The sequence below is a fragment of the Lipotes vexillifer genome, unplaced genomic scaffold (genome assembly GCF_000442215.2).
Source record: "Lipotes vexillifer unplaced genomic scaffold, Lipotes_vexillifer_v1.1 scaffold202, whole genome shotgun sequence".
NCBI lineage: Eukaryota > Metazoa > Chordata > Mammalia > Artiodactyla > Lipotidae > Lipotes > Lipotes vexillifer.
This window is the reverse complement of record NW_006777228.1, coordinates 2,869,658-2,895,609: the sequence shown is the minus strand read 5'-3', so window position 1 is coordinate 2,895,609 and position 25,952 is coordinate 2,869,658. Positions and strand designations below refer to the sequence as shown.

Sequence of the window (25,952 nt, the reverse complement as noted above, 5' to 3'; positions counted from 1 at the left end):
CCTGCTGAGAGAGCAATTGTATTAACACAGACTTCACATTTCATTCTCTTTTAGCACTGTTCTTTGGTACATCTGATTTTCATTCTTAAAGTCAGTGTCCCTATTAGAAGTTGACATGAAATATGTGGGGAAAAACCACTTTTTAAATTCTTGAAATTAATGTACAAAGTAAGAAAAAGCAGGGATATATCTTGAAACATTTTTCATGTCAAACACAGATATATCCTAATAAAATGTAAGCATTAAGAAATACTTAGACTGATGTTCAGGGCTCAAAATATGATTTTAATTAAAAGAAAATTTGAATCCAAGTATGGTTATGACAGCCCTCTTTTACAGTATGTTCTTTTCATATATTCCCATAGTGGAAGATGCTCATATAAATAAAAGTGGAAGGAAAAGAATTTATGCACTATTTTCTTTTGCCTCATTATTTTTCTTACATATTTTTAAATAATTTTATTCTTCAATATTGTGTGTATCTTTGCATTCCTCAATAATTGCTTCTGAATCACAAAGAAAAGTCAAACTGACTAAGATAGCTTTTTTTAAATTTTACTTTATTTTTGCGATACGCGGGCCTCTCACTGTTGCAGCCTCTCCTGTTGCGGAGCACAGGCTCCGGACGCGCAGGCTCAGCAGCCATGGCTCACAGGCCTAGCCGCTCAGTGGCACGTGGGGTCTTCCCGGACCGGGGCACGAACCTGTGTCCCCTGCATCGGCAGGCGGACTCGCAACCACTGCGCCATCAGGGGAGCCCCAAGATAGCTGTAATATACCTATTTCCCCCAGGATAAGTAAACCCTAGACACATTTCTTCCTAACTGCAACTCCCTGATCTCCCTTTTCTTAGAGTGTTTACTTTAGAAAAACTTTCCATTGTGAATTCTTTCTCTGCCTCTTTGACATGTAAATTTTATATCAGAGCATCTTACCAGTTTTACAATGCAGGAAAATCTTTCCTGAGGACCTAGTAGCCATCCTTTTGAAATGTAATCATCAAGAAAGACAGTGCCCCTCTCTCCTAGTCTTGTGGGAAGATAGGAACCTAACTCCTAAAGACAACAGTTAGCAAACAGTGACCTAATCACATGCAACACCTCCCCCCAACTTTCTTCAGTATTTTCACACTACTTAAGTCCCATACTGTAAAAAAGAAAAACCAAAAAACCCCCCAAAAAGCCCTCTTGTCTTCTGTTTCAAAAGAGCTGAGTTATATGTAACTATATAAACATAATTTTACTTTGAAGAAAATGTTTTCCATGGACCCAGAGTCTAAAACAAATGACACAATATTTAAATAAAAATTAAAGAAAGACCATGGGAATATTATAAATATATATAACAAAATTGTATTTTTTTCTGTCCAATGGTCAGAAAAAAAAAAAAAGAAAATGCTTTCCCTTAAAGAGATGAATATATTTTCATCATGTCATATATATCATAAAAGATGACATATAAGTAATCCTTGGTTAAAATCAAAATTTTGATCAATATACAATTAGGCTATGGATATGCATCAGACATTAATATTCTGAATAATATGTATTATTCCAGCTCCTTCAATAAAGTTGCAGTAGGAATCTAATATAATTTGCTATTCTTGCAGAGTAAAATTAATAAAAATAATTATTTATTCATCATCAAAGTATTATTCCCATGACAAAGACTGCATGAAAACAAACAAACAAAATTGCATTTGATTCCACATTTCTTCCAGGTATCTGCCAGAAAAAAAATCACGAAAAATAAAAAATGAGAGAGAGAAAACACGTCCCACAAAAATAAAAGTTAAATCCTCCACCTATTTTTATAGAGATTATGTATTTATTTTTCAAGTTTGTAGTGAATGTAATGGCTATACACAGGGAACATCCATTAATGAGAATCTGGTTTAAAAGTATTCAGTGATTTTCAGAGCAAGACATGGATATCTGAAACAATTGATAATTAAGTAGTTAAATTCATTTAGTCATAATTGTGAAAAACAGAAGGAAAATATTAAAGTGTTTTTAATTCTCAGAGATATTTCCTGACTTTTGTAGATTCCTTTCACCTCTATTCTATGCTAAAGCCTTACTTTGTATAAAAATAACTTGAACTCCAGATGGTCATTTCCCTTGAAGGTTTTTCTGTGTTAGTGTTATAGAATTACAGAATAATGACTTGAACATCACCTTACAAGAAAAATTGTATATGAACTTTGGAGGGAAATGAGAGATTTGTGGCAAGAAAAATAAGGAAGTCATATATTCAGGAAAAAAAGACATTTTAGGTTAATTATATTTGCAGTGTGTCAACGAGTTACAAAACCATAAATACAGGCATTAAGTAGCCTCATAAAAATAGCTCCTTATTCTAATAACAAAGAGAAAAATTGAATGCTAACACTGATGATAATCATAATAGCATCAAAAAACATCAAATACCTAGGATAAATTTTAAAATATATATATTTAATACCTCTAAACAAAATACAAAAAACAATAAATAAAATGTGTATGAGAGAAATTAAAGAAATCTTAAAAAAAGTGGAGGGATATGCTATGTTAACAGATTGGAAAACTGAATATTTTTAAATTGTTAAAATCTCATCAAATTTATTAATATATTTGATGCAAACCAATAAATATCCCAGAAATTTTGAAGAAACTGAAGATTTCACACTAAAGTTTGTATAAAATTTCAAAGTGCCAAGCACATCTAAGATCAGCTTGAAGAAAACAAACTACATTGGAGGGCTGAACTATTAGATATCAATATGTATTCTAAAACTGTAGTAATCAAGGCAACATGGTATTGATGCAATCTTGACAAACAGTCAAGTGGAACAAAATATAGTCTAGAAAGAGATTCACTCATAAAAGATTCATGATGCTGAGCCAATTGAATATACATATTTAAAATAAATGAAATTTGCTACCTCACAAAAGCACAAAATAGTATTAAATTGTAGAAAAGAAAATAATAACACTTCTAGGTGATAATTTAAGAGAATATTTTCAAGATCTTGGGAGAGGTAAGAGTTCCCTAAGCAGAAAAGAAAAGGCACTAAATTTAAGGAAAAGATAGATAAATTGCACTGTATTAAAATAAAGAACTTATCAATAAATGATAATGTTATCAAAAGATTACACTATGAAAATTTTAAAAAATCAAACTACAGAGTATGGAATGATACATATATTGGACAAAATCCGATGTCCCGAGAACATAAAGAATTAAATTCAGTAAGAAAAATAAAGTAAAATAAACCACAGGTAATTTTTTTAAATGGAAAGAGACCTTAACAAACATGTTACAAAAGAGAATATCTACATTGTCAATAAACATACACAAAGATATTCTGCCTGTTTTTCAATCACAGAAATGCAAATTAAATTAACAATAATATACTGCAAACACCTATCAAAATGGCTAGCATTAAAAAGACACTATAGCACATACTGATAAGAATGGTATGCTTATATACTACTAATGAGAGTGTATATTTGTAAAAGTATTCTGAGAAACAGCGTGGCTTTAACTACTAAGTTTGTACATAGGCAAATCTAATGACGCATGCATTTTAGTGTCAGGTATATACCCAAATGAAATAAGTGGCATGTTTACCACAAGTCATGTACAAGGATGTTCATAGTATCATTACTTATATTTGTCCCAAGTGGGGAACAACTTAAACATCATTAGTAGAATGGATACATTCATTTGTATAATCATTCAGTGGGATTTTATACAACAAGGAAATGAATGCAGAGTTATACACATTAATATATATAAATCTCACAAACATAATTTTGAGCAAAAGAAGGCAGACACAGAAATATGATTCCATTTGTGTAATATAACTGATTAGGAATCAGGACAGTGGTTAACTCTGAGGCAGAAAGAGTGAACATTTTGGGAAGAGCATGAGCAGGACTTTTATCTACTTCCTGATATGGATGAGGTTACAAAGTTATGTACATTTTATAAAAACTCATTGAGTGTTTTGCATTTTTTCATATATAGGCTAAAATTCAGTAATTTTTTAAAAGTTAAGACAAGTTTAAAAAAGAAGAAAAATGTAATGTCTTGGATCTGCTATTGCCGTTACAATAAATTATATGTGACTTAGTTCAATAAATAGTAATATGGTGATATTTGAAATAATAATGACCTGAAAAATAAGTCACATATTTTTAGACCACAATTATAGGATGGAAAAACAAGTTACATGATTATAGCGGTTACAAAGCTAAGAACGGATTTGTATATATGTTGAAAATGAAACAAGGGGAAAAGAGGTAAAACACACAGGATAAAACAAATTTATTTTACAATATATCACTCAAATTTTAGGTGATAGACTATTGCCAACAATCATGTAATTATCCATTACTTTATTCCCTAATTACATCCTCTCAGAAAAGCTTGCACAGGATAGGTGTTCCATAAATATTTGCTGACTGAATCTTACAAGTAACATGCTTCAATTCAACCTGATTCCCCTCTTACCAATAATGCTGGAGATACAGAATACCTAAATATTCCACCTACATCTCTAATCTTTGCCTATTTGGCATATAGGTATAATATGAACAGTCTGGACAGTGGTAAAGGCTGTCCTTTAAGTGAAAATTGACACTCCTGAGTTACGTATCTGAAGCATGTAACCTTAATGAAGTCCATGCTTCCTGTAGTATTTGCAGGTACCAGCCTGGGCTATTCAACTACAAGATCACACCTACAGGGCAAGAGGCAAGATCACACTTAAGTCCACTGTGGGGGTCAGGGCGGGGAGCGGGGAAGGAAGGCTTCTCTCAAGACCATGGGAAAACTTAAATTTCAGGTAGAAAATGAAAGTCATTGGGAAACAAAGAGCAGCCAAGCAATCCCTATTTCCATTCTTGAGTTTAGTTGTTAAGGCAAAGCCTCTGATGTAATCTGACTTCCACGAAAATCTATTTTGCAGTGTTTCTTAGAGAACTATGAACACTCAAGATCAACCTTAATAACAGGGCTCTAACATCTTAATTGGTCTCAGCTCAAAATCTTAGCAATCAGTTCTTTTAATTCATGTTCAAAGTCATTACTCAGTGCACAAGCATGCCTTTTGAGTACTAGGCCAGAAAGGTCCGAACACTATCATGAGTGCTCAGAAGTACCTTTACCTAAGAACAGAAATTAATGTAATATAAAATGAACAGTTATGACAAAAAACAAAACAAAATTTGATTAGTTAAAAACAAAATAATATTGATAAACCACTAGTAAGGCAGATAAAAAAATAAAGAAAACACAAATTACTTCTATCAGGAATGAAAGAGGTAACATTACTAGAGCTCCTATAAACACTAAAAGAATAACAAGAGACTGTCATGAACAACTTTCCACCAATACAGCTAACTCAAACAACAAAATTTACCAAAAAAGACAAGTTAAAACAGTATATCTGAATAGCTCTATATTTTTCAAGGAAATTGAATTTTTTACCTAAAATTACTCCACAAAGAAAACTCCCAGTCTAGAGGACTTTACTGGTTAATTCTATCAAACATAAAAATAGAATTCTTGACTGGTTAAGAAGAAACAATCTTAAATGAACTCTTTTTAAAAATGGAGGGGAATGAAACATATCAGGTTTTATGATACCAAACCTGACAAAGATACATCAAGAAAAGATAGGTATAGAATAACATCCTCATTACCTTAGGGGCAAATATACTTAATAATAAAATTATTAGAAAAACATTAGCAAATCACACCCAGCTATATATAAAATGGATAATACCTCATGACGAAGTTGTTTTTATACCAGAAATGCAAGGTTAGTTTAAAATTTACAATAAATTAAATCCTATTAACAGAATGAAGAAGAAAAAATAACTCAAACAACATAGAAAATTTGTTTATTAAAATCAGACACCCATTCAATATAAAACAAATTCAGCAAACTAGAAATAAAAGGTAACTTCCTCCATCTGATAAGCAACATCTACAACAACAACAGCGACAATAACTACAACTAATACCTACAAGATGGCAAGAGTATCCAGTCTTATCACTTCTATTCAGCACAGTGGCTAGAAATCCTAGCTAATGCAATAAGAGAAGGAACAAAAGACACTAGGTTAAAAAGTAAGAAGCAAACTACTGCTATTTATAGACACGTGGCTATTTTTATACATAATCTTAAAGAATCATCAAAATAACTACAGACAGTGTGGGGAGAAAAAAGAAATAGGTGAGGGAAATGTAAAAGTACAAATTTTCAGTTGCAAAGTAAATGAGTCATGGATTTGCAATGTATAGTATGTGGAATATATTCTATAATTATGTAACATTCTTTTACGGTGACACATTGTAACTAGACTTATCATGGTGATCAATTTGAAATGTATAGAAATATCAAATCACTATGTTGCGTAACAGAAACTAACAAAGTATTGCAAGACAATCATACTTCAAACACACACAAACAAACTCACAGAAAAAGAGATCAGATTTGTGGTTACCAGAGGCAGGGGACTGGGAGAAGGGGAAATGGAAGAAGGCAGTCAAAAGGCACAAACTTCCAGTTACAAGATAAATAAGTACTAGGGATACAATGTACAACATGATACGTATAATTAGCACTGCTATATCTTACATATGAAAGCTGTTAAGAGAGTAAATACTGAGTTCTCAAAACAAGGAAATTTTTTTTTTATATTTCTTTTTGTATGAAATGATGGATGGTCATTAAACTTACTGTGATGATATTTCATGGTGTATGTAAGTCAAATTATTATGCTGTACACTTTAAACATATACAGTGCTATATGTCAATTATATCTCAGTAACACTGGAAACAAAAAATTAAAATTAAAATAAATTAATAATTGCAGACATACCTTGTTCTACTGTGCTTTACTTTATTGAGATTCACAGATACTGCGATTTTTCAAACTGAAGGTTTGTGGCAATCCTGTATTCAACAAGTTTATAGGTTCCATTTTTCCAACAGCATCTGCTTATTTCGTGTCTTTGTGTCACATTTTGATAATTTTCACAATGTTTCAAACACTCTACCATCAAAAAGATTATAATTGTAGAAGGCTCAGATGATTGTTAGCAATTTTTAGCAATAAAATATTTTTAATTAAGGTATGTACATTTTTTATTTAGATATAATGCTATTGCACACTTAAGAGACTACAGTTTAGTGTAAACATAACTTCTATATGTACCAGGAAACAAAATGATGTGAGTGACTTGCTTTATTGGGATATTCACCTTATTGTGGTGGTCTGGAACCAAACCCGCATAATCTCTGAGGTACGCCTGTACTAGAATTTATAAGTAATTTTATCATGGTCTCAAGACACAAGTTAAATACTCAAACTATAAGATGAGGAAAGGTTACAAATAGAAAGAAGTGACAAAGTATAAAAAATTTCATTAACAGTGGCACCAAAACCACATAATACTTAGGAACATGTTCAGCAAAGGATTGCTAGAACCTTAATATTGAAAATTACAAAATACTGCTGAAATAAAGAAGATCTACATAAATAGGGAGATATGCCAGGTTCATGGTTTGGAATATTTAATATTGTTAAGATGGCAATGTAATCCATGTATTTATAGATTCAATGAAATCTTAATTGTAATCTCAGAATGAAATCTTAATTGTAATCTCAGCAATATTTTATAGAAATTAGTAAACTGACTCAAAAATTTATAGATATGCAAATGACCTAAAATAGAACAATCGTGAAAAGGAAGATTAAAGCTGAAGGCCTTACACTATCTGATTTTAATATGTACCATAAAGCAACAGAAATAGAGACTGGCAAAGGAGTAGACCTATAAATCAGTGGGATACACTAGATCAAAGACTGACCAACTTAGTCTGTAAATAGATAGATAGTAAATATTTTAGGCTTTGTGGCCCACTAATGGGATATCTCTTGCTGCTGCTTCTTTTCATTTGACAATATTTTAAATACGAATCAACCATTATCAGCTTGTGGGTCATACATAAATAAGCCATGAGTCAGAGTCTGGCAATTCCTGGAATAGAGCCAAGAAATAGACCCACAGTTGCTATTTGACAAATACATCAGAAGAATTCAGTGGAGCAAGGAAAATCTTTTAAGCAAATGGTTCTGGAACAACTGGGTATCCATATGAAAAAGAAAATTTAACCTCAACCCATACCTCTTCCAAACACAAGAATTAATATAAGAAGGGTCAAGGCCTAAGCATAAAAATCGAAACTACAAAGCATTTAGAGGAAAACAGAGGAGAGTATCTTTGCATCCTGAGACAACAATTTTTAGGAAGGACACAGTAGTAACAACCATAAAATTACACTTGCATCAAAATTTAAAACTTATGTTCTTCAAAAGACATCTGTCTATAAACCATATACTGGGAGGCAATAATTGCAAAACATATCTAACAAAGAACCTGTATCTGGAATACATATATATTTGATAATATGAAACTCAATAATACAAAAAACTTTTTAAATGGAATAAAGATTTGATAGAAACTTCATGAAGGGAGATGTATGAATGGCTAATAACCATATGAATTGCTCAATATACATTGATATGAAATTCTTTTTTTTTCAATTTTTAATATCTGAGTATAACTGCTTTACAATGGTGTGTTAGTTTCTGCTTTACAACATAGTGAATCAGCTATACATTTGCATATATACCCATATCTCCTCCCTCTTGTGTCTCCCTCCCACCCTCCCTATCCCACCCTTCTAGGTGGTCACAAAGCACCGAGCTGATCTCCCTGTGCAATGCGGCTGCTTCCCACTAGCTATCCATTTTACACTTGGTAGCATATATAATAAGTCCATGCCACTCTCTCACTTCATCCCAGCTTACCCTTGCCTTTCCCCACATCCTCAAGTCCATTCTCTACGTCTGCATCTTTATTCCTGTCCTGCCCCTAGGTTCTTCATAACCATTTTTTTTTTTTAGATTCCATATATATGTGTTAGCACATGGTATTTGTTTTTCTCTTTCTGACTTACTTCACTCTGTATGACAGACTCTAGGTCCATCCACCTCACTACAAATAACTCAATTTCGTTTCTTTTTATGGCTAATATTCCATTGTATATATGTGCCATATCTTCCTTATCCATTCATCTCTCGATAGACACTTCGGTTGCTTTCATGTCCTGGCTATTGTAAACAGAGCTGCAATAAACATTGTGGTACATGATTCTTTTTGAATTATGGTTTTCTCAGGGTACATGCCCAGTAGTGGGATTGCTGGGTAGTATGGTAGTTCTATTTTTAGATTTTTAAGGAACCTCTATACTGTTCTCCATAGTGGCTGTATCAATTTACATTCCCACCAACAGTGCAAGAGGGGTCCCTTTTCTCCACACCCTCTCCAGCATTGACTGTTTGTAGATTTCTTGATGATGGCCATTCTGACTGGTGTGAGGTGATTCCTCATTTTAGTTTTGATTTGCATTTCTCTAATGATTAGTGATGTTGAGCATTCTTTCATGTGTTTGTTGGCAATCTGTATATCTTCTTTGGAGAAATGTCTATTTAGGTCTTCTGCCCATTTTTGGATTGGGTTGCCTGTTTTTTGATATTGAGCTGCATGAGCTGCTTGTAAATTCTGGATATTAATCCTTTGTCAGTTGCTTCATTTGCAAATATTTTCTCCCATTCTGAGGGTTGTCTTTTCGTCTTGTTTATGGTTTCCTTTGCTGTGCAAAAAGCTTTGAAGTTTCATTAGGTCCCATTTGTGTATTTTTGCTTTTATTTCCATTTCTCTAAGAGGTGGGTCAAAAAGGATCTTGCTGTGATTTATGTCTGATATGAAATTCTTGAAGAAGCAAAGCTAATCTGTAGTAATACAAAGCCAATCAGTGGTTACTTGGGGAAGGGTGTGGGGAGGAATGACTGCAAAGGAGTACATGCGAATTCTTTACCATAATTTAAATAGTCTGTGTCTTGATTGGGGTAGTAGTTAAAGATTATATATTTATCAAAATGTAATGTTTGGACATTTCAGTGGAATAAATTTAACCTCAAATTGCCACAAAAATAATAATCACATGAGGGATGGGGAATATGTGGAGGTATAGTTGAAAAAAGAACAGTATAACATTGATCATTGTTGAAGCCAAACACTGGGTAGATGAGGGTTCAATTTGATATTCAATTTATATTATATTTATATGTATATTTGATGTTTTAAGACTCCTCATTTGAGAAGTATTTACACACTTTAGCTAGAACACTGGAGCCTCTTGAATTCTCACTCTATTAAAAAGATATAAAGGTGATTTACCTTTCTTCTAGAATAATGGGACTGCAATTATCCACTTGTGTCACTAAGGGAAACAGATGATCCAGGATTATTTTTTTACTTTCCTGAACGTTAAATTAGCTTCCAATTTATTTTGCTAAAGAAGACAATGGGTCAAAGAGCAAAGAAAACAGAAAACTTACTTTCTAGAGGATAACCCTGAGTAGTGACCTTCACTGTGTTTTAGAACATAACTAGCTACATTTAAAAATAACTCATACATGCTTGCTTTCTTTATATATGGAGATACATAATGTAGAGGTTTTAATGATGTTTACAAGATGACAATGTTTTCCCACAATAGGACAATTTCCTCTTTTAAAAATACTGTTACAGAGATGAGTATCACATAATATCTAAATATATAGTGATGAATATATAATCTCATTAGAAATCATAAAAATGATTACCCCATTTCTGTAAAATATGCACTGGCATGATCTGGTTTAAAAACAAAGGTTATAAATTTAATGTTAATAATTTACCTAGGGCTTCCCTGGTGGCGCAGTTGTTGAGAGTCCGCCTGCCAATGCAGGGGACGCAGGTTTGTGCCCCGGTCTGGGAAGATCCCACATGCTGTGGAGCGGCTGGGCCCGTGAGCCATGGCCGCTGAGCCTGCGCGTCCTGAGCCTGTGCTCCGCAACGGGAGAGGCCACAACAGTGAGAGGCCCGTGCAAAAAAAATAAAAATAAAAATAATTTACCTAATATATTTCACATCCAAAGTGATTGTGAAATGGAAATCCGTAATTTCCATGAGTTTTAACACACTGTGGCATGTTATCTGGACTCCACTTATATCACCATATATGAGACAGATGACAACACTCCAGCCTGTGACTGATGTGGCTGATGCACACAGCCATTATCACACAATAGTTATTTTAACCACCTTCTTTGCACATATTCCTGAAATGTATAATCTGGGAAGCTAAAAACTACACTTAAAAGATTCATTTGCAGCTAGAATTCTATTTATGATTAGGTTACTCTGACAAGATGCTTTTTGCATGAGACATCATTCAGAATGAATGATATGAGGAAAGCAGGTGTTAGACATTCGTTTTTGCAGGTACGGACTAAAGCAGAAGTGTGTGGTTCTAGAGTTAGCAACTGTGGCAGCAACTTTCTGACTCCACTTTTCTGGACCACGGTAAAGGCAGAATTTTCCATAGTAGTCCTAGTTTTGCAACTTGTTCCTAAAAGGCCAAAACAGATTCTACCTCTTCCACCCTTTCAATTATCATATGTGACCTATTTCAACCATTGAATAATTTCCTTCTGTTTAAAGAAACTAGAGTGGATTCTGGTTTTGTTTTGTTTTTTGTTTGTTTTGTGATTTTTTGTAACCAAGGTCCCTGACCAATATTATAGACTTCACACAAATCATTTCATTGAAGATGAGTAGAGGTAGAAGATTCTTTCCACAGTAACATATGATATGAAACAAAACCAGCAATCTTGGCAAAGTACTTGATTCCCAGAGGTAGTTGGCCCCTGCTATATACATACCAATCTTATACTCAAAATACTATAATAGTATCTACTGCTACAACCCCTTGTAATATGTTCAACTATTTTCTTAGTCATAGTGACACCATCTCCCATCTTATACCCATTTCTGTCTACACCTTGTGGGAATCCCACAACTATAATCATCCTTCATAAGGAATTTCAGTAGAATTTAGACAAAATTCCAGCTATTAAAGCAATCAGGAGAACAGGGCTTCTTTAATAATGAGGTCATAAACTTTGCTGCCTCTGAGAATCTAGGAAGGAATGAGTCTGAAGAAGAGTTTTCTACCTGCATATCTAGTTCATGCTAATACACACACAAACCTGAGGGGGGGAAATGGGCTTGCCTTTCCTTTTTGATTGCTTAAAGTCACATCCCAGCTCTCTGACTTAACTTTCTTACCAAAATAAGTCAGGATGCAGAATGATCATGGCTTTGAATTTGGCCATAACGTTTCATTTCTTTCTTTTAACCTTTCCTTGACTGTGAAGCTCTGGGGAGCTAGAGTTCAAAGGCAATCATGTGTTCAAAGAAATTACTTAGTTGGGAATATTCTAACAGAAATCGATGGGTTTGATAGTTCTTGTAGATATTATAAAAGCTTTTAAAATGCTAGTGTTTATGTAAATAATTGCACAGTAACATGTTTCTTTTGGAATAAATTATTCAGAGTTCTTATCTATTTCCAAGTAGTCTCGTTCAGTTTTTGATGAAACTCACAATATACAAATTTTCTAAGGAAAATGGAAACAGGAAGCCTCCTGAAGATATAATATGATTACCTTTACTTTCAAACTCTGAAGGTAGGCTCCTGCAAGTTAGGCTAAAATGTAAATTTTAGTGAGGATTCTCTTAGAAATGCAAAGGCAACAGTCACTTTCAAAAACAACAGACCCACTGTGAATAAAAGAGAGAAGATAATAAGTCTGGCTGAGCTGGCATTGTTGAAACAGGGCTCTGATTTGCTGCTCAACAGTTGACTCTGCAGGCTTCAATTATAGGAATGGCTGGAGTAGTGCTGCCCTACAATACAACTAGTAAAACTTGCAAAGAAATGATATATACAGTCTAAGTGTATGTATGTGTGTGTGTGCACGCAGGGGCATGCATGCACTATGAAAAACTCTGAAAGTCATTCAAAGGAAAATTTCCTGGCCTTATCATGAAGTGGATGATCTAAGTTGATCCATGCTGTTTGTGCAGGCTGTGGGTCATTAATAATAGAATATTTAACCATAAACATGTTTGTATTCCAGTTACAGATTGGGCCCACTACACTTCTGAATTGATGTACCAGACTCTCTCTTTTGGCAAATTTTAAACACCAGTTTCTGATATATGCAGAATCATATTTAGTCACAAAATCAAAATTGAAAGAAATATAAATGACTACTATAGCCTCATTAATTTAAAAAAAATAAAAGAATAAAGCTGTAGGGCAAAGTTTAGAAAATATTAAGTCTTTAAGATCTAGATTCAGAGTGCTGGGCTTGAATCACAACCCTATTAATCACTAGCAATATGATCCTCAGTAGGTTACTTAATCTCTCTACCCATGGTGTCCAGATTTATAAACTGAAAATCATAATATCATACATATAGGTCCATCTCTTGGCACTATGTCTGGAACAACACAGTAAATGTAGGCTGTTAATATCATAATGATCAGTATATTTCTGGATAACTACCAAAAGTTTTCATACAAGACTAGACATTAAGTTCCTCAATTACAAGAACTGCTGTGACTTATTCACCTCTGGATCCCCAGTATCCAAGAAAATGTCTGTCATACAGCAGTCACACAAAAAGCTTAGCTGAATTGATATGACTCATTAAAGAGACCAATATTATTGAGTCCACCATGGCCATAGCCTCAGTTTACTTTGATTACACCATTTATTTTATCCTCTTTTACTGTCTTCTGCTTCTACTTTAGCAAATGGTAACAAAGGACTGTGCTGCATTAGCCTTTCAGCCACTTGGGGCTAAATCTATTGTTTATTTTCTACTTCTACTTAGGTTAATGATAGTAGAGTTAGTATTCTGCATTGACCTCTCAGTTCTTTGGGGCCAAACCTTTCATTTATTCATTTCTAATGGTGGCCAACAGGCATGATTGAAGTGATTAAAGAAAGCAAGCTGTAAGGTGGTAAGCAGAAGAGTGTTTACTGGGGATTGAAGGCATGTGATTGGCAAAAGAGACTGAGAAACTCAGTGAAAGGTTAGTAACTGAACTGAAGAATGAAAGTAAGTGAAGGTATTTGATAAAATTCAAAATAAATCTCTAATTTAAGTATATATGTATATCTTATATGTAGTATATATAATAATAAACATACACAGTATGTATACATCTCTTAAGTGAAATAGGAGTTACTAAATGAACTTCAACCTTTGTGGGTCTGCTTTAAAACCACATCTTTAAAATGATCTTCACCAGAGTTGTCCCACAGAAAAACTGATCTGTGCTATTAAAGATTTCTCAAAAATGTCCAAAGAATAATACTCAGGAAAGTATTTCAGAGAATTTCAAGCTGGGGGATTTGGATTAGCAAGACATCTCAGTTCTCCCAAACTCCTCAAGAGACGTGTGCTGAAGTTAGTTGCAATGGTTGGTATTTTGACTGTCCAGGATGAGTTCCTTTTAGTTCTCAGATTACCTATTCTCTGATACCCTCAAACACAGAACTGTAAAACTACTATTAGTGCCTATTATTGAGAAAACTGCCTTTATCAAGCCACTTCACCTATTTCGTCCACGTTCCAGCTGCCAACACTGTCTTGTTATATTGTCCACAGCTACATTATAAGGACTAGGACACACTTATGTGCCAGCATACTGAATGTACATAAGGATGCACAACCTGTTGACATGCACTATATGTTCCAGGCCAAGGAGGAAATAAGAAACTCAGAGCTGGTCATGGCCTACATACTTGCTAACTGACTGTGAGTTCCATGAGAGCAGGAACATTGGGTATAAAATCACGAGGAAACTTGGAGCTTAACACACTGCCTGGAACACATTATGCATTCTAATTATTTGCTGGATGAATGAATGGTCTTAATACAACATAGCATATTTCTCTAAGCCAACAGCAAAGAGCATTTTTAATAGAAAAATAACTGGGAGGCTTCCCATTCAAATGAGAAATAATACATAATGGTTAGCTATTGAGGCTTTTGTAACTAATGTTCTGCAAGTTTGAAGCCAATGTTCTTCAAAGTGAAGCCCAAGAACTGTTTGATCAAAGGTCACCTGGGTTGCTACTTAAAATTTCAGATTTCTGGGCTTCCCTGGTGGCGCAGTGGTTGAGAGTCCACCTGTCGATGCAGGGGACACGGATTCGTGCCCCGGTCCGGGAAGATCCCACATGCCACGGAGCGGCTAGGCCCATGAGCCATGGCCCCTGAGCCTGCGCGTCCGGAGGCTGTGCTCCACAACGGGAGAGGCCACAGCAGTGAGAGGCCCGCGTACCGCAAAAAAAAAAAAAAAATCAGATTTCTGGGACTCCTGACCCCACCCCTGACCTCTAGAACACACCTACACATACATATACATATGCATATATATGCATATAATATATATATACATATACACACATCAACAACTCAACTCCAACCCCAATCCTTTCAGAAGTCATGCTTTGTGCAATATACAAATTTCTGTCAAATCTTCTTGACTTTTCTCCAATATTGAGTCAGCAATTGTATATGTAGCTCTACCTTTAAATCCTTCATTTGCACTTGCTTTTGCTTTTGAGCTCTTATATGGAGCAAATGGTATGTGATGCCTGAAGTATCTTGACCAGACTCATTGCTTTACTTGTTCAAACTCTGTTTACTTTGCTCAAATCAATCTTGTGGGTTCAAGAATTTAAATGTGAATTCCCATTCTATATCATGAAAGTGTTTCCCAAAATCTTGCTAAACTCCTGACTCAAGATATTCTATTTAGTAATGAGTTTCTCTCCTTTAATACAATAGATTTGCATTCTGATAAATACTATCAACACTGCAGTAATTTCTCCCCAACCATCAATTCCCCTTAAGCAGAACTGTACTGAAAACAGCTTTATCCTGCTGGGGATAATCAGTAAAAGTGGCGATAGGGGTATGAATAAAGAAAAGAATAGTAAAAGCAGATGGCAGAGCAGGCGTGCAGATTTTTACCCTAAAGCCTCGGAAGAGAAACAAGAATCTGAGGTAGAACAAATGTGGAAAGGCCCTCCTGTGGCTGTAAGGAGGGGGAGAGCAGAGGGGTGTTCAGGGGGATCTGAAGAGTGTGATTCTTTGCAGCTATTTCTCTAGGACCCTAAGGGAATAAAACATATAAGTCAATTACTCTGAGTTACAAAATTAAAGGTATGAATAGAATCTGACCAGGAGGAATAAACTCAATATGCATGTTGTTTACATGGAAATTTTGAGAAGCTTCTAGCAAATGATAGGTGATAGGTACACAGAAAATAATTGCAGGAAAGATGTAAAATTCAAATATGTATAGTTTTCCTTTCATATCTTAATCACATAATATTTTGCCCAAAATGCTTTATTTCAGAAAATACCAATCTTAAAAGAAAAAAGTTTCTAAGAGTTCGTATTCTACTTCTGTTTCTGGCAGATCCCATCACTCAGCCTCTACTCCTGATTCACTTTTCTCCAACAAAGTGGTCTTTTTTTAGTGTTCCTCAAACATCTTGGGCTCAGTCTTGCCTTACGACATTGACACTAGCTCTGTCCTCTGCCAGAAACATTGTTTTTCCAAAACTTCTGGCTAACTCCCCTTGAGGTTTCAGCTTAAATGAAGTCTTCTTGGTATCTCTCAGAAATAGAATAGAAACTCCAAGAAACTTTTCTTTTTTTTTAAGATTGATATTTTCTGAAATAAAGCATTTTGGGAAAAATTTGGTAATAATGATCTCATGCTGCATTATTACTATAGCCTGTACTTTTCTGCCATTTCCAGTTACTGAATTTTATGTTTTGCCTCACTAATTAAGAGTGTTGTTAGTTGGGAAATATTATATCTGTACTAATTATTATTGAAGCTTTGAACAAAAATACGCTGTGTAAAGGGAAATAAAATTCTCAGTTTTTCTTTTTTTCCTTTAAAAAAATGAGGTCATTATTACCACAGAAAAAAATACTAAAATGTTAAAAAGATTTAAATTGGATGAAACTATAAGCAAAATATTTAGAAATAGTCTCTGACTATAGTTTTTAAGTGCCATAACATATGAAATCAAGATTTGGATGCTGGCTGGAATTTGCATCTAAAAATTATAAAACAAAATAAATAGCTTAATATTATCATTTAGGTATTAAGGTAAATTAAAATACTAGACTATATAAAATAAATTCTATTATATTACTATTTAATTTTTATATATGATATTATAAAATGAATATAGTAACAAATACTGCAATAAAATTCAAAAGAAGTAAATGTTAGATTATTAGTGTAAAATGTCTATAATACACATACCTAAATTTTTGACCTGTGGAATTTAAACTTTAATGATTTGAGCTAGAGTTTATATTTTCTTTTTTAATCATATTATTCAAAATCTGAATTAATCTGGACTTCAGAATATGAATCAGTTATCCTTCAATAAAAAAAATTAACTTTGCAGATAAAGTTTAGTACAACTATGGGGAAACACTGCCTACTGTATAAAGCTCTTTTTTCTGAGACCCAGAATTAGGCATTCTTCTGCAGCGCAAGAGCATGGGGAGAAGTGAAGGGAAGTAAGAAGAAGAATTTGATTCCCTTCACTGTAGTGGCTAAGAGTGGGGTTCTGGAGCCAAACTGCCTGGTTTGAATCCCAGGTCTATCATTTACTAGTTATGTGATCATTAGCGAGTTACCTCTTCTGTGTCTGTTTCCTTATCTGTAAAATGGGGATTATAGCATGACTTATTTTATAATGAAGAGAGGGTAAATTGAGTTAATGCATGTAAAGTACTTAGAATGACATAATAAATGCTCAGTAAAATACTGTTTACTATTAGTTATGTGACAGTCACTTCACACATATTATTGATTGAATAATGAAGTAAGAACTATTTAGAGTATCACTTCTCAACACTGGCACTAGTAACATTTTGGGCCCAGATAATTCCTTACTGCAGGGAGCTGTCTTATGCATCATAGGAGGTTTAGCAGCACTTCTGGCCTCTACCTGCTAGATGCAAGTATTGTCCCCCTGAAACTTGTGACAATCACAAATGCCTCTAGACATTGCCAAATATCCCCTGGCAAGTCCCTAGTTGAGAACCACTGGATTTAAAGTAACCATTCAGAGGTCACATCAAACATTTGAGTGAATTTGCCTAACGTTACTGAACAAGCGTAAGCTTAAGCTTTTAGACTTGATTTTTCCACTTCTAGTAAGGGAAGAAGAGACTTCCAGTTTGATAAAACCTGCACATGTGTGAATAATCTACAGCATTATCAAAACATTGATATTTTGCATTCCATTTCTTAAAAAATTGGAAATTTTCATTAAACAGTAGCTTGGAGCAATTAACCATAAGAAACTTAGGAACATAGATCCTGTTCACCTAATTTCCTCTTTTTCAGTCCTTGTTATATGCCTGTTTCACTTCTGGTGAGAGCACTTTTTGTCTCTAAGCCTAATGTTTCTTCTGTGTAAGGTTCTAAGGTGGTGGCTTATGACTCTTCTAAGTTTCTATAAAGCTTCAGAAACCAACAGCAGGTTGAAATTACTGGTAGTATCTTATTCACCAGGTGTTATTTGTAAATTTAGGGTCTGACTCACTCAGGCCAGATGCTACCCTGCCACCCTCCAGATCACTAGGAGACATTACACACATTTCCCTCGGTTACTAAATTAGCCAATGATTCTCAGCTAAGGAAAGGGGAAAAGAAGGATGGCACAGTTCAGTATTTACCTAATAGTGTCCTTATTCTTTACTGTTATCCCCTTTGAATGAATCAGGAATCTGACATTAATATAATTTGCTAAAGTAATAAGGTAAGAGGAGACAGAGGGCAGAATGGAAAGAGGTAAAGAAATTTGGGGGGAAGATAGAAAGAAGGCCTACAGGAAGGAACATGGGGAAGAAGATAGATCATTCCTAATGACTCTGTCCCTAGTGAGGTGGTCACAAGGAGTCTGAGCTTGTTAGAACCTCAGTCTGAAGCAAACAGAACACAATGCAAGTACTGAATCTGTTTGTACTCTGATCTCTCCCCAAGGAAGCTACCCCACCCTACCTCTGGGGAAGGAAATACCTACAAATCCTTGTTTGTTAGCAGAGGGATGATCTGGTTTGAGAGAGAGTGAGATTAGACTTGAGCAAGTAATCAACTTATGCTGGATTGCTGAAATGTGCTTCAATATTTAGGGTATATGTATATGTATATATGTATGTATATATATACACATATATGTGTATATATATACATATATACACATATATGTATATATATACATATATATGTATATACACATACACATATACACATATATGTATATACACATACATACCAGAAAATAGAAAGATTCAACTTTCATGGTCTTATCCAGAACTTTGTAAACTAGAATTAGCTATTTAGCTTCAGCAAGTGTGTATTTTTTTAATTTATTTATTTTAAAGTTATTTATTTTTTTAATTAATTAATTTTATTTTTGGCTGTGTTGGGTCTCTGCTGCTGCACGCGGGCTTTCTCTAGTTGTGGCAAGTGGGGGCTACTCTTTGTGGTGGTGTGCAGGCTTCTCATTGTGGTGCCTTCTCCTGTTGTGGAGCATGGACTCTAGGTGTGTGGGCTTCAGGTAGTTGTGGCACACGGGCTCAGTAGTTGTGGCTCACGGGATCTAGAGCACAGGCTCAGTAGTTGTGGTGCACGGGCTTAGTTTCTCTGCGGCATGTGGGATCTTCCCGGACCAGGGCTTGAACCCATGTCCCCTGCGTTGGCAGGCAGATTCTTAACCACTGCGCCACCAGGAAAGTCCAAGTGTGTATTTTATAGTTTCAAATTATTTTGGTTTTGAATTACATAATGAACGGACATCATAACCTTTTCAGTACACAGAGTCATTAAATGTCTTAATCTGGCATTGTGATAAAGCAGACAGCTTAAAGTGGGTCCTATTTGTGCCCCATGACCTCGCTTTCTGATTACAGCTCAGTTAAAAAAAAAAAAGGAATGGAAGCCTGGCTCAAGGAGAAGCAAATAAGAGACCAACTTTTTCTCAAGAATTTGATTTAGGAGACCAGATAGTCTAGTGTGTTAATTATAGGCATTTAAACTAGGAGTCTACTAGGAGCAGGGGTCCAGGAGTGGCGCCATGACAACCCAGTCATGAGTCAACTTAACTTTAGGGGAGTAAATACTAAGAGCCTTGTATAGGAGTCCTGTCTCAGAGAGGATAGTTGAATAGAGACTAGAAACCATGTAGACCCATAAAGAGAGAAAAATGAGCATCTACCTAATGATTTTTCCATTTCCTAGGACTCCAATAATTATTTTATACTCTCAGTTGAACCCCTGTTTTTACTATTCAAATGATATTTACTATTTTAATAATATTTAATATTTAAAGAATTTTCTCTCTCTTATAAGAAAATGATACGTAAGACATCTTCATTTCTCACGACTGCTTTAACTATGTTTTACACTATAACATTTCCAAGCTGGTAATGATACTAGGTCTCTGATAGTCTTTCTTTCAAGAGTGATCAACTGATTCATTGCTTGTCTTAATTAAAGTCTGGCTACTGGGAAGAAGATTTTTAATTTTATAATTGAATTTGAACATCTTTATGTTGAGTATGTAGCCTCCACTTCATCATAGTTGCTATTGTCTTCTATGCTTATCTGTCTGGCCCTGGAGGATGCTGACTTTGAATTCACATCTCTTGTTTTAGGGCAATTATTTTATCTTCAATATCAAAATATATTTACTTTTAGATTCTTTAACTTGATAAAACATAGCAAGCAATTACAGAATATTTAAAATAGCAGTTTTTCCACATGACCATAATAACAATACAAGGAACAATAAATGCAGCCTTTGTTGAGAGTTTAAAAATGCCAGCACTCTGCAATGTGCTTTGCTTAAGCAAATCTTTAATAAAAGATCTTTAGGGGGCTTCCCTGGTGGCGCAGTGCTTGAGAGTCCGCCTGCCGATGCAGGAGACGCGGGTTCGTGCCCCGTTTCGGGAGGATCCCACATGCCGCGGAGCGGCTGGGCCCGGGGGGCCTGGGCCGCTGAGCCTGCACGTCCGGAGCCTGTGCTCCGCAAATGGGAGAGGCCACAACAGTGAGAGGCCCGCATAACGCAAGAAAAAAAAAAAAAAAGATCTTTAGGGCTTCCCTGGTGGCGCAGTGCTTGAGAGTCCGCCTGCCGATGCAGGAGACGCGGGTTCGTGCCCCGTTTCGGGAGGATCCCACATGCCGCGGAGCGGCTGGGCCCGGGGGGCCTGGGCCGCTGAGCCTGCACGTCCGGAGCCTGTGCTCCGCAACAGGAGAGGCCACAGCAGTGAGAGGCCTGTGTACCGCAAAAGAAAAAAATAATAATAATAAATAATAAATAAATAAATAAAAGATCTTTACAAGTTCCATCCTTTAAAATTAATAACACTATAAGGATAAGGTTTGATTTTATAAGAAATTAGAATTTTTTGAAATTAGACCTTTGTTGCTCTATAGAATCTCATCAAATCTGGGTATTCCTTTTATGAAGTGTCTATTACATTTCACAGCTATCAAGGTTTTTTCTTTGTTTTTTGTTTATTTTCTTTCTCAAGTAAGCTATTCTCCTACTCCTTATTTCTTTAGACTTGTTCTCTCTCATTTCTAAGGAGAAGTCAAATTAAGCCATTTACATAAAAGAGGCTAGAGTCATTTCAAAAACTTTTTTGTTAAAAGAAATAGTGAATTTTATTTTTCTCTATCCTCTTTCACAATAAAACAGGCAACAATTATAATGCCTTTTACTTTACCAAGAAATTCAATAGACTGAAATTGCACATATGTATACATTTTTACTGCTCATTTTTTTCTGTCTTGATAAAAGCTAAAGAGAGGAATCCTACAAGTAAGTCAGCACAAATTTTCTTTCTTCTAAATTGTAATCATCATCTGTAACTGTAATTCCTTAGTTTTCTATAAGGGACACAAAGGCAGAAAATTAATTATTAAGAGAACAAAGTCATAACAACTACAAAACAAAACAATGATACAGAAATATTATCTAAACATCACTCTGGCAACTGACATAAGAGAAATTACTGTATTAGGTAGTGCGATTCACATCCAGACTGCTCCTTCATAGGAGCACACCCATCTCATAAATCAGGGCTTCCCTGGTGGCGCAGTGTTTGAGAGTCCGCCTGCCGATGCAGGGGACACGGGTCCGTGCCCTGGTCCGGGAAGATCCCACATGCCGCGAAGCGGCTGGGCCCGTGAGCCATGGCTGCTGAGCCTGCGCGTCCGGAGCCTGTGCTCTGCAACGGGAGAGGCCACAACAGTGAGAGGCCCGCATACCGCAAAAATAAAAATAAAAAAAATAAGGAATATCAGTAGTTGACAGTTCACACCTGTACCCTTCGCTAAGCATTGCCCTTAGGCAATCTAAGAGGAACTAACTCTCCCAAGGTTTTTGCCTCCATCAAGAGGGCAATCGTTGGCCTATGATTGGCTAATATAAGGATACAAACACACTATCTTTGCCTCAATTTGGCAAAATCATTCTCAGTAGGACTGGCAAAGGACTCATTTTAGTGTTGACAAATAAAATACAGCATGCCCAGTTGAATCTGAATTACAGGTAAATAACAAATATGCTTTTAACATATTTCTCAGGGAAATACTTGGGAATTACTTCTACTTAATACTGTTCACTGTTTATCTGAAATTCAAATTCAACTGAGAGTCCTAGTTTGTTTGTTTGTTTGGTTAAATGTAGCATTGTATCTAAGTTGCATCCACACTGTAGGTAAGCATAGCCCTCTGCCAGTTCTGCCTTCCTCACTTCCTTATAGGTGAGTATCCCAAGAGCATGCCAGCAAACATTTTGCACTTTTCTATCCCAGAGCGTATTTCAAAGGAACTCAGTGTAAGACAGGAATATTTCCCAATACTGCTCAAATGAAGACTTTTTATACATTTATTTTGAACTAACATCTGCTCTTATGCTTCCATTTTAATAGCATTAATTAGCCTTAAGCTAATTAGCCCATAAGCTATAATTCAAATACTGAGGCTCTAAGACTTACTCATAAAATGTTATTTCCTCTTTCTTAAAAATAAGCTAAGAATTAGACTAATAAAAACAATGCTGAATTTGGTTGTACATATATATATGTGTGTGTGTGTGTATATATATATGTGTATATATATATATATATATATATATATACACACATCTACCCCTAACACATGTGTATCACACCACGTTATCCAAGATCAGCTTTCTGACAAATTCACTCTCTAGAACAAAGTTCTGAAGTTATCAGTGTGAAAAAAGGATTTATTTACATAAACATTGTATCACAATTCCCTTGCATGTTTTACTCTTTTAGGTCAAATACAGAAAATATATTTCTTCTTGTTACCTACTTCAATCAATTGGTATTGCTTGTGATGCCACATGTAGTACACTTGAGAACATATCTGTTTTTAGTAGAACAATACCCAGGCAAACAATTAAAAATATCTGCAATAGGAGTACTGGATCTAGGAAAGGGGTTAAGTAAGAAACAATACATGTATTTATTTGCATTCCCTCTGCTTTTTAAAATTTATAGGCTGTTCTTCCTCTTTTAAAAACTCTAAAATTTCTCAATGATTTTAGGATTAAATATAAATCTTTTCCATGGACTACACATTTATGAGTAACTTATGTAATTTCTCTCCTTTCCTACCTCTCTAGCTCCACCTCATGCCATGTATCTCTTGGCCCTCTATGTCTAGCCATACCAGCCTTCTTAGAGGTCTTTTTATGCATCACAAAGTCTTTAAACCATGATTCCATCTGGGAATTTGCTGTCCCTATTGTTCTTCTTCTATCTAATTTTTATTTATTTTTTTGATCTCAACTAATATGTTCCTTCTCTTAAAAAGCTTCATCACATGAACTTGATTAGGTTAGGTCTCATAGCATCTCTAGGATTTCTCAGCACTGCGATCAGCCATTATGTTGTCTGCATTATATTCTAAGCTACAAAGGACAGGTTCCAAAGTACACGTATCTACTGAAAGCCTAAAGGAGTCTTTATTTTAGACCTCTACTCTGGGTTTCATTAACTCTGAGAAACACTATTTTCCAAGTTCATTTTTCAGATTTTCTAACCTGAGGCAAACTAGAAGCTACAAATAGATATAAAGTAGAAAGAATATTAGAATTAGGTACAGCAGTGAAAAAGAAAGTCAGTCAAAAAATGAATTAGAATGCAAACTCAAAAAGAACACACATCCTGATTTAATGAGGCTTTTTGGTAGTTGAATTTTGTTTTTTGTAAGTTTAATTGGAGAAAGTCATACTTGTTTATAATAAAGTTAGATATTATAACAAAAAACAAGGCAGTGACCTTTATATACAATATGTTTTGGTAGTAGTCAGATAAAATATTTTGTTAATAAACAAAATAAAAATCTAAAAAAAAAGAACATATAAGAAAACCTAGTAAAGCTTAACAGCATGGTTCTCTGAAATATTAATAAGTTAAGGTATATATACCAATAAGAAATGATTTGAGAAATTTTAGTCCAAGGGCCAATATGGCTCCAGAAACTCTTTAAGGATTCATTAAAATTTCAAGCATACAAAGTAGTTCATTTAATTGATTTTTATGCATGTTTTTACTGTTTATGCTAGTTCTGACTTTCCTTAACCTACACACCAAATATGCTATAATGAAAAAGGAAAAACTCAAATATATTTTGTTTCCTAAAGGTAAAAGAAATAAATTTATTAAGTATATATTAAGGTCCAGAAAACATTTTTGGTACTTACTACACCTGTCTTTATGAATAAATAGATAACTTAATACAAACCCATAATTCAAAATCTCTTATCATTTGTGGAACAAACTATGGTAGTCTAATAATTTAAGCTATTAAACAGTGCATACCTCTGTCTCTGCTGCAACTCCCAACTCCCAGCCCTGGTTTGCACTAGGAGACTTGGGTTGCCACTTGATCAATAGAGAATGATTATTAAAAGTGAATCAGAGAACAATGATTTCAAAACCCATAAGTCTTGATTTAAGACATTAGGAATTTGAACAATATGTCTCTTCTCCTTCCTAGCTAGACAACACAGGCTCCAAATTGAGGAGGTAAGCCTGAAACAGAATTTTGATGGTCCTGTAACAATTCAAGGCCTTTTTCAGTAATCACAAAAACGAATAATCTTTGCTTGGAACAAGATCCCTTTTCTTTCACTGGGAGAGTAAGTGAAATTTCTACACATATCCCACAGAGGTGATAGTCACCCGAAGCAAAGGACATAGGAATTGCTAACTGAGAGGATGACATAAATCATTAAACATCAAACCAAGAACATTCAGCCAAGATGCTGAACAAAATCATCAGCAGGTTATGTTGTGAATGCACATATTTTCTCTCAGACCAGATAAGGGGAGAATGCTACAGACCTGAACCACTGCTTTCATGTGTAATATCCTAATCAAATCACCCTAATACATCTAGTTGTTTGCTTTCAGCAAATTCCTCACTGGTCCATAAAATAGGCTTTCTCTCTTTTGCCTTGAACAAAAAACAATTCTCAAAATGCATGACATAGAGGGACTTCCCTGGTGGTCCAGTGGTTAAGACTCTGCACTCCCAATGAAGGGGGCCTGGGTTCGATCCCTGGTCAGGGAACTAGATCTCGCAGGCCACAAGACCCAGGGCAGCCAAAAAAAAAAAAAAAGGCACTCTATCCTTTGGGCTTCCCTGGTGGCACAGTGGTTGAGAGTCTGCCTGCCAATGCAGGGGACACGGGTTCGTGTCCTGGTCCAGGAAGATCCCACATGCCACAGAGTGGCTAGGCCCGTGAGCCATGCCACTGTGCCTGTGTGTCCGGAGCCTGTGCTCCGCAACGGGAGAGGCCACAACAGTGAGAGGCCCGCGTACCGGG

The 25,952-nt window shown here is 35.2% G+C and overlaps 1 protein-coding gene and 1 non-coding gene across 2 annotated transcripts in view; one reads left to right on the top strand and one right to left on the bottom strand.

The window, feature by feature from the left end:
• LOC103083018 (protocadherin-15-like) overlaps positions 1-25,952 on the bottom strand; it is a gene marked incomplete at its 3' end in the record, with an annotated part of 186,896 nt that overhangs the window by 147,317 nt on the left and 13,627 nt on the right. The window lies entirely within an intron of this gene.
• Positions 25,624-25,696, top strand: TRNAG-CCC (transfer RNA glycine (anticodon CCC)). Its single transcript has one exon. It is a non-coding gene; the product is annotated as a tRNA-Gly (tRNA).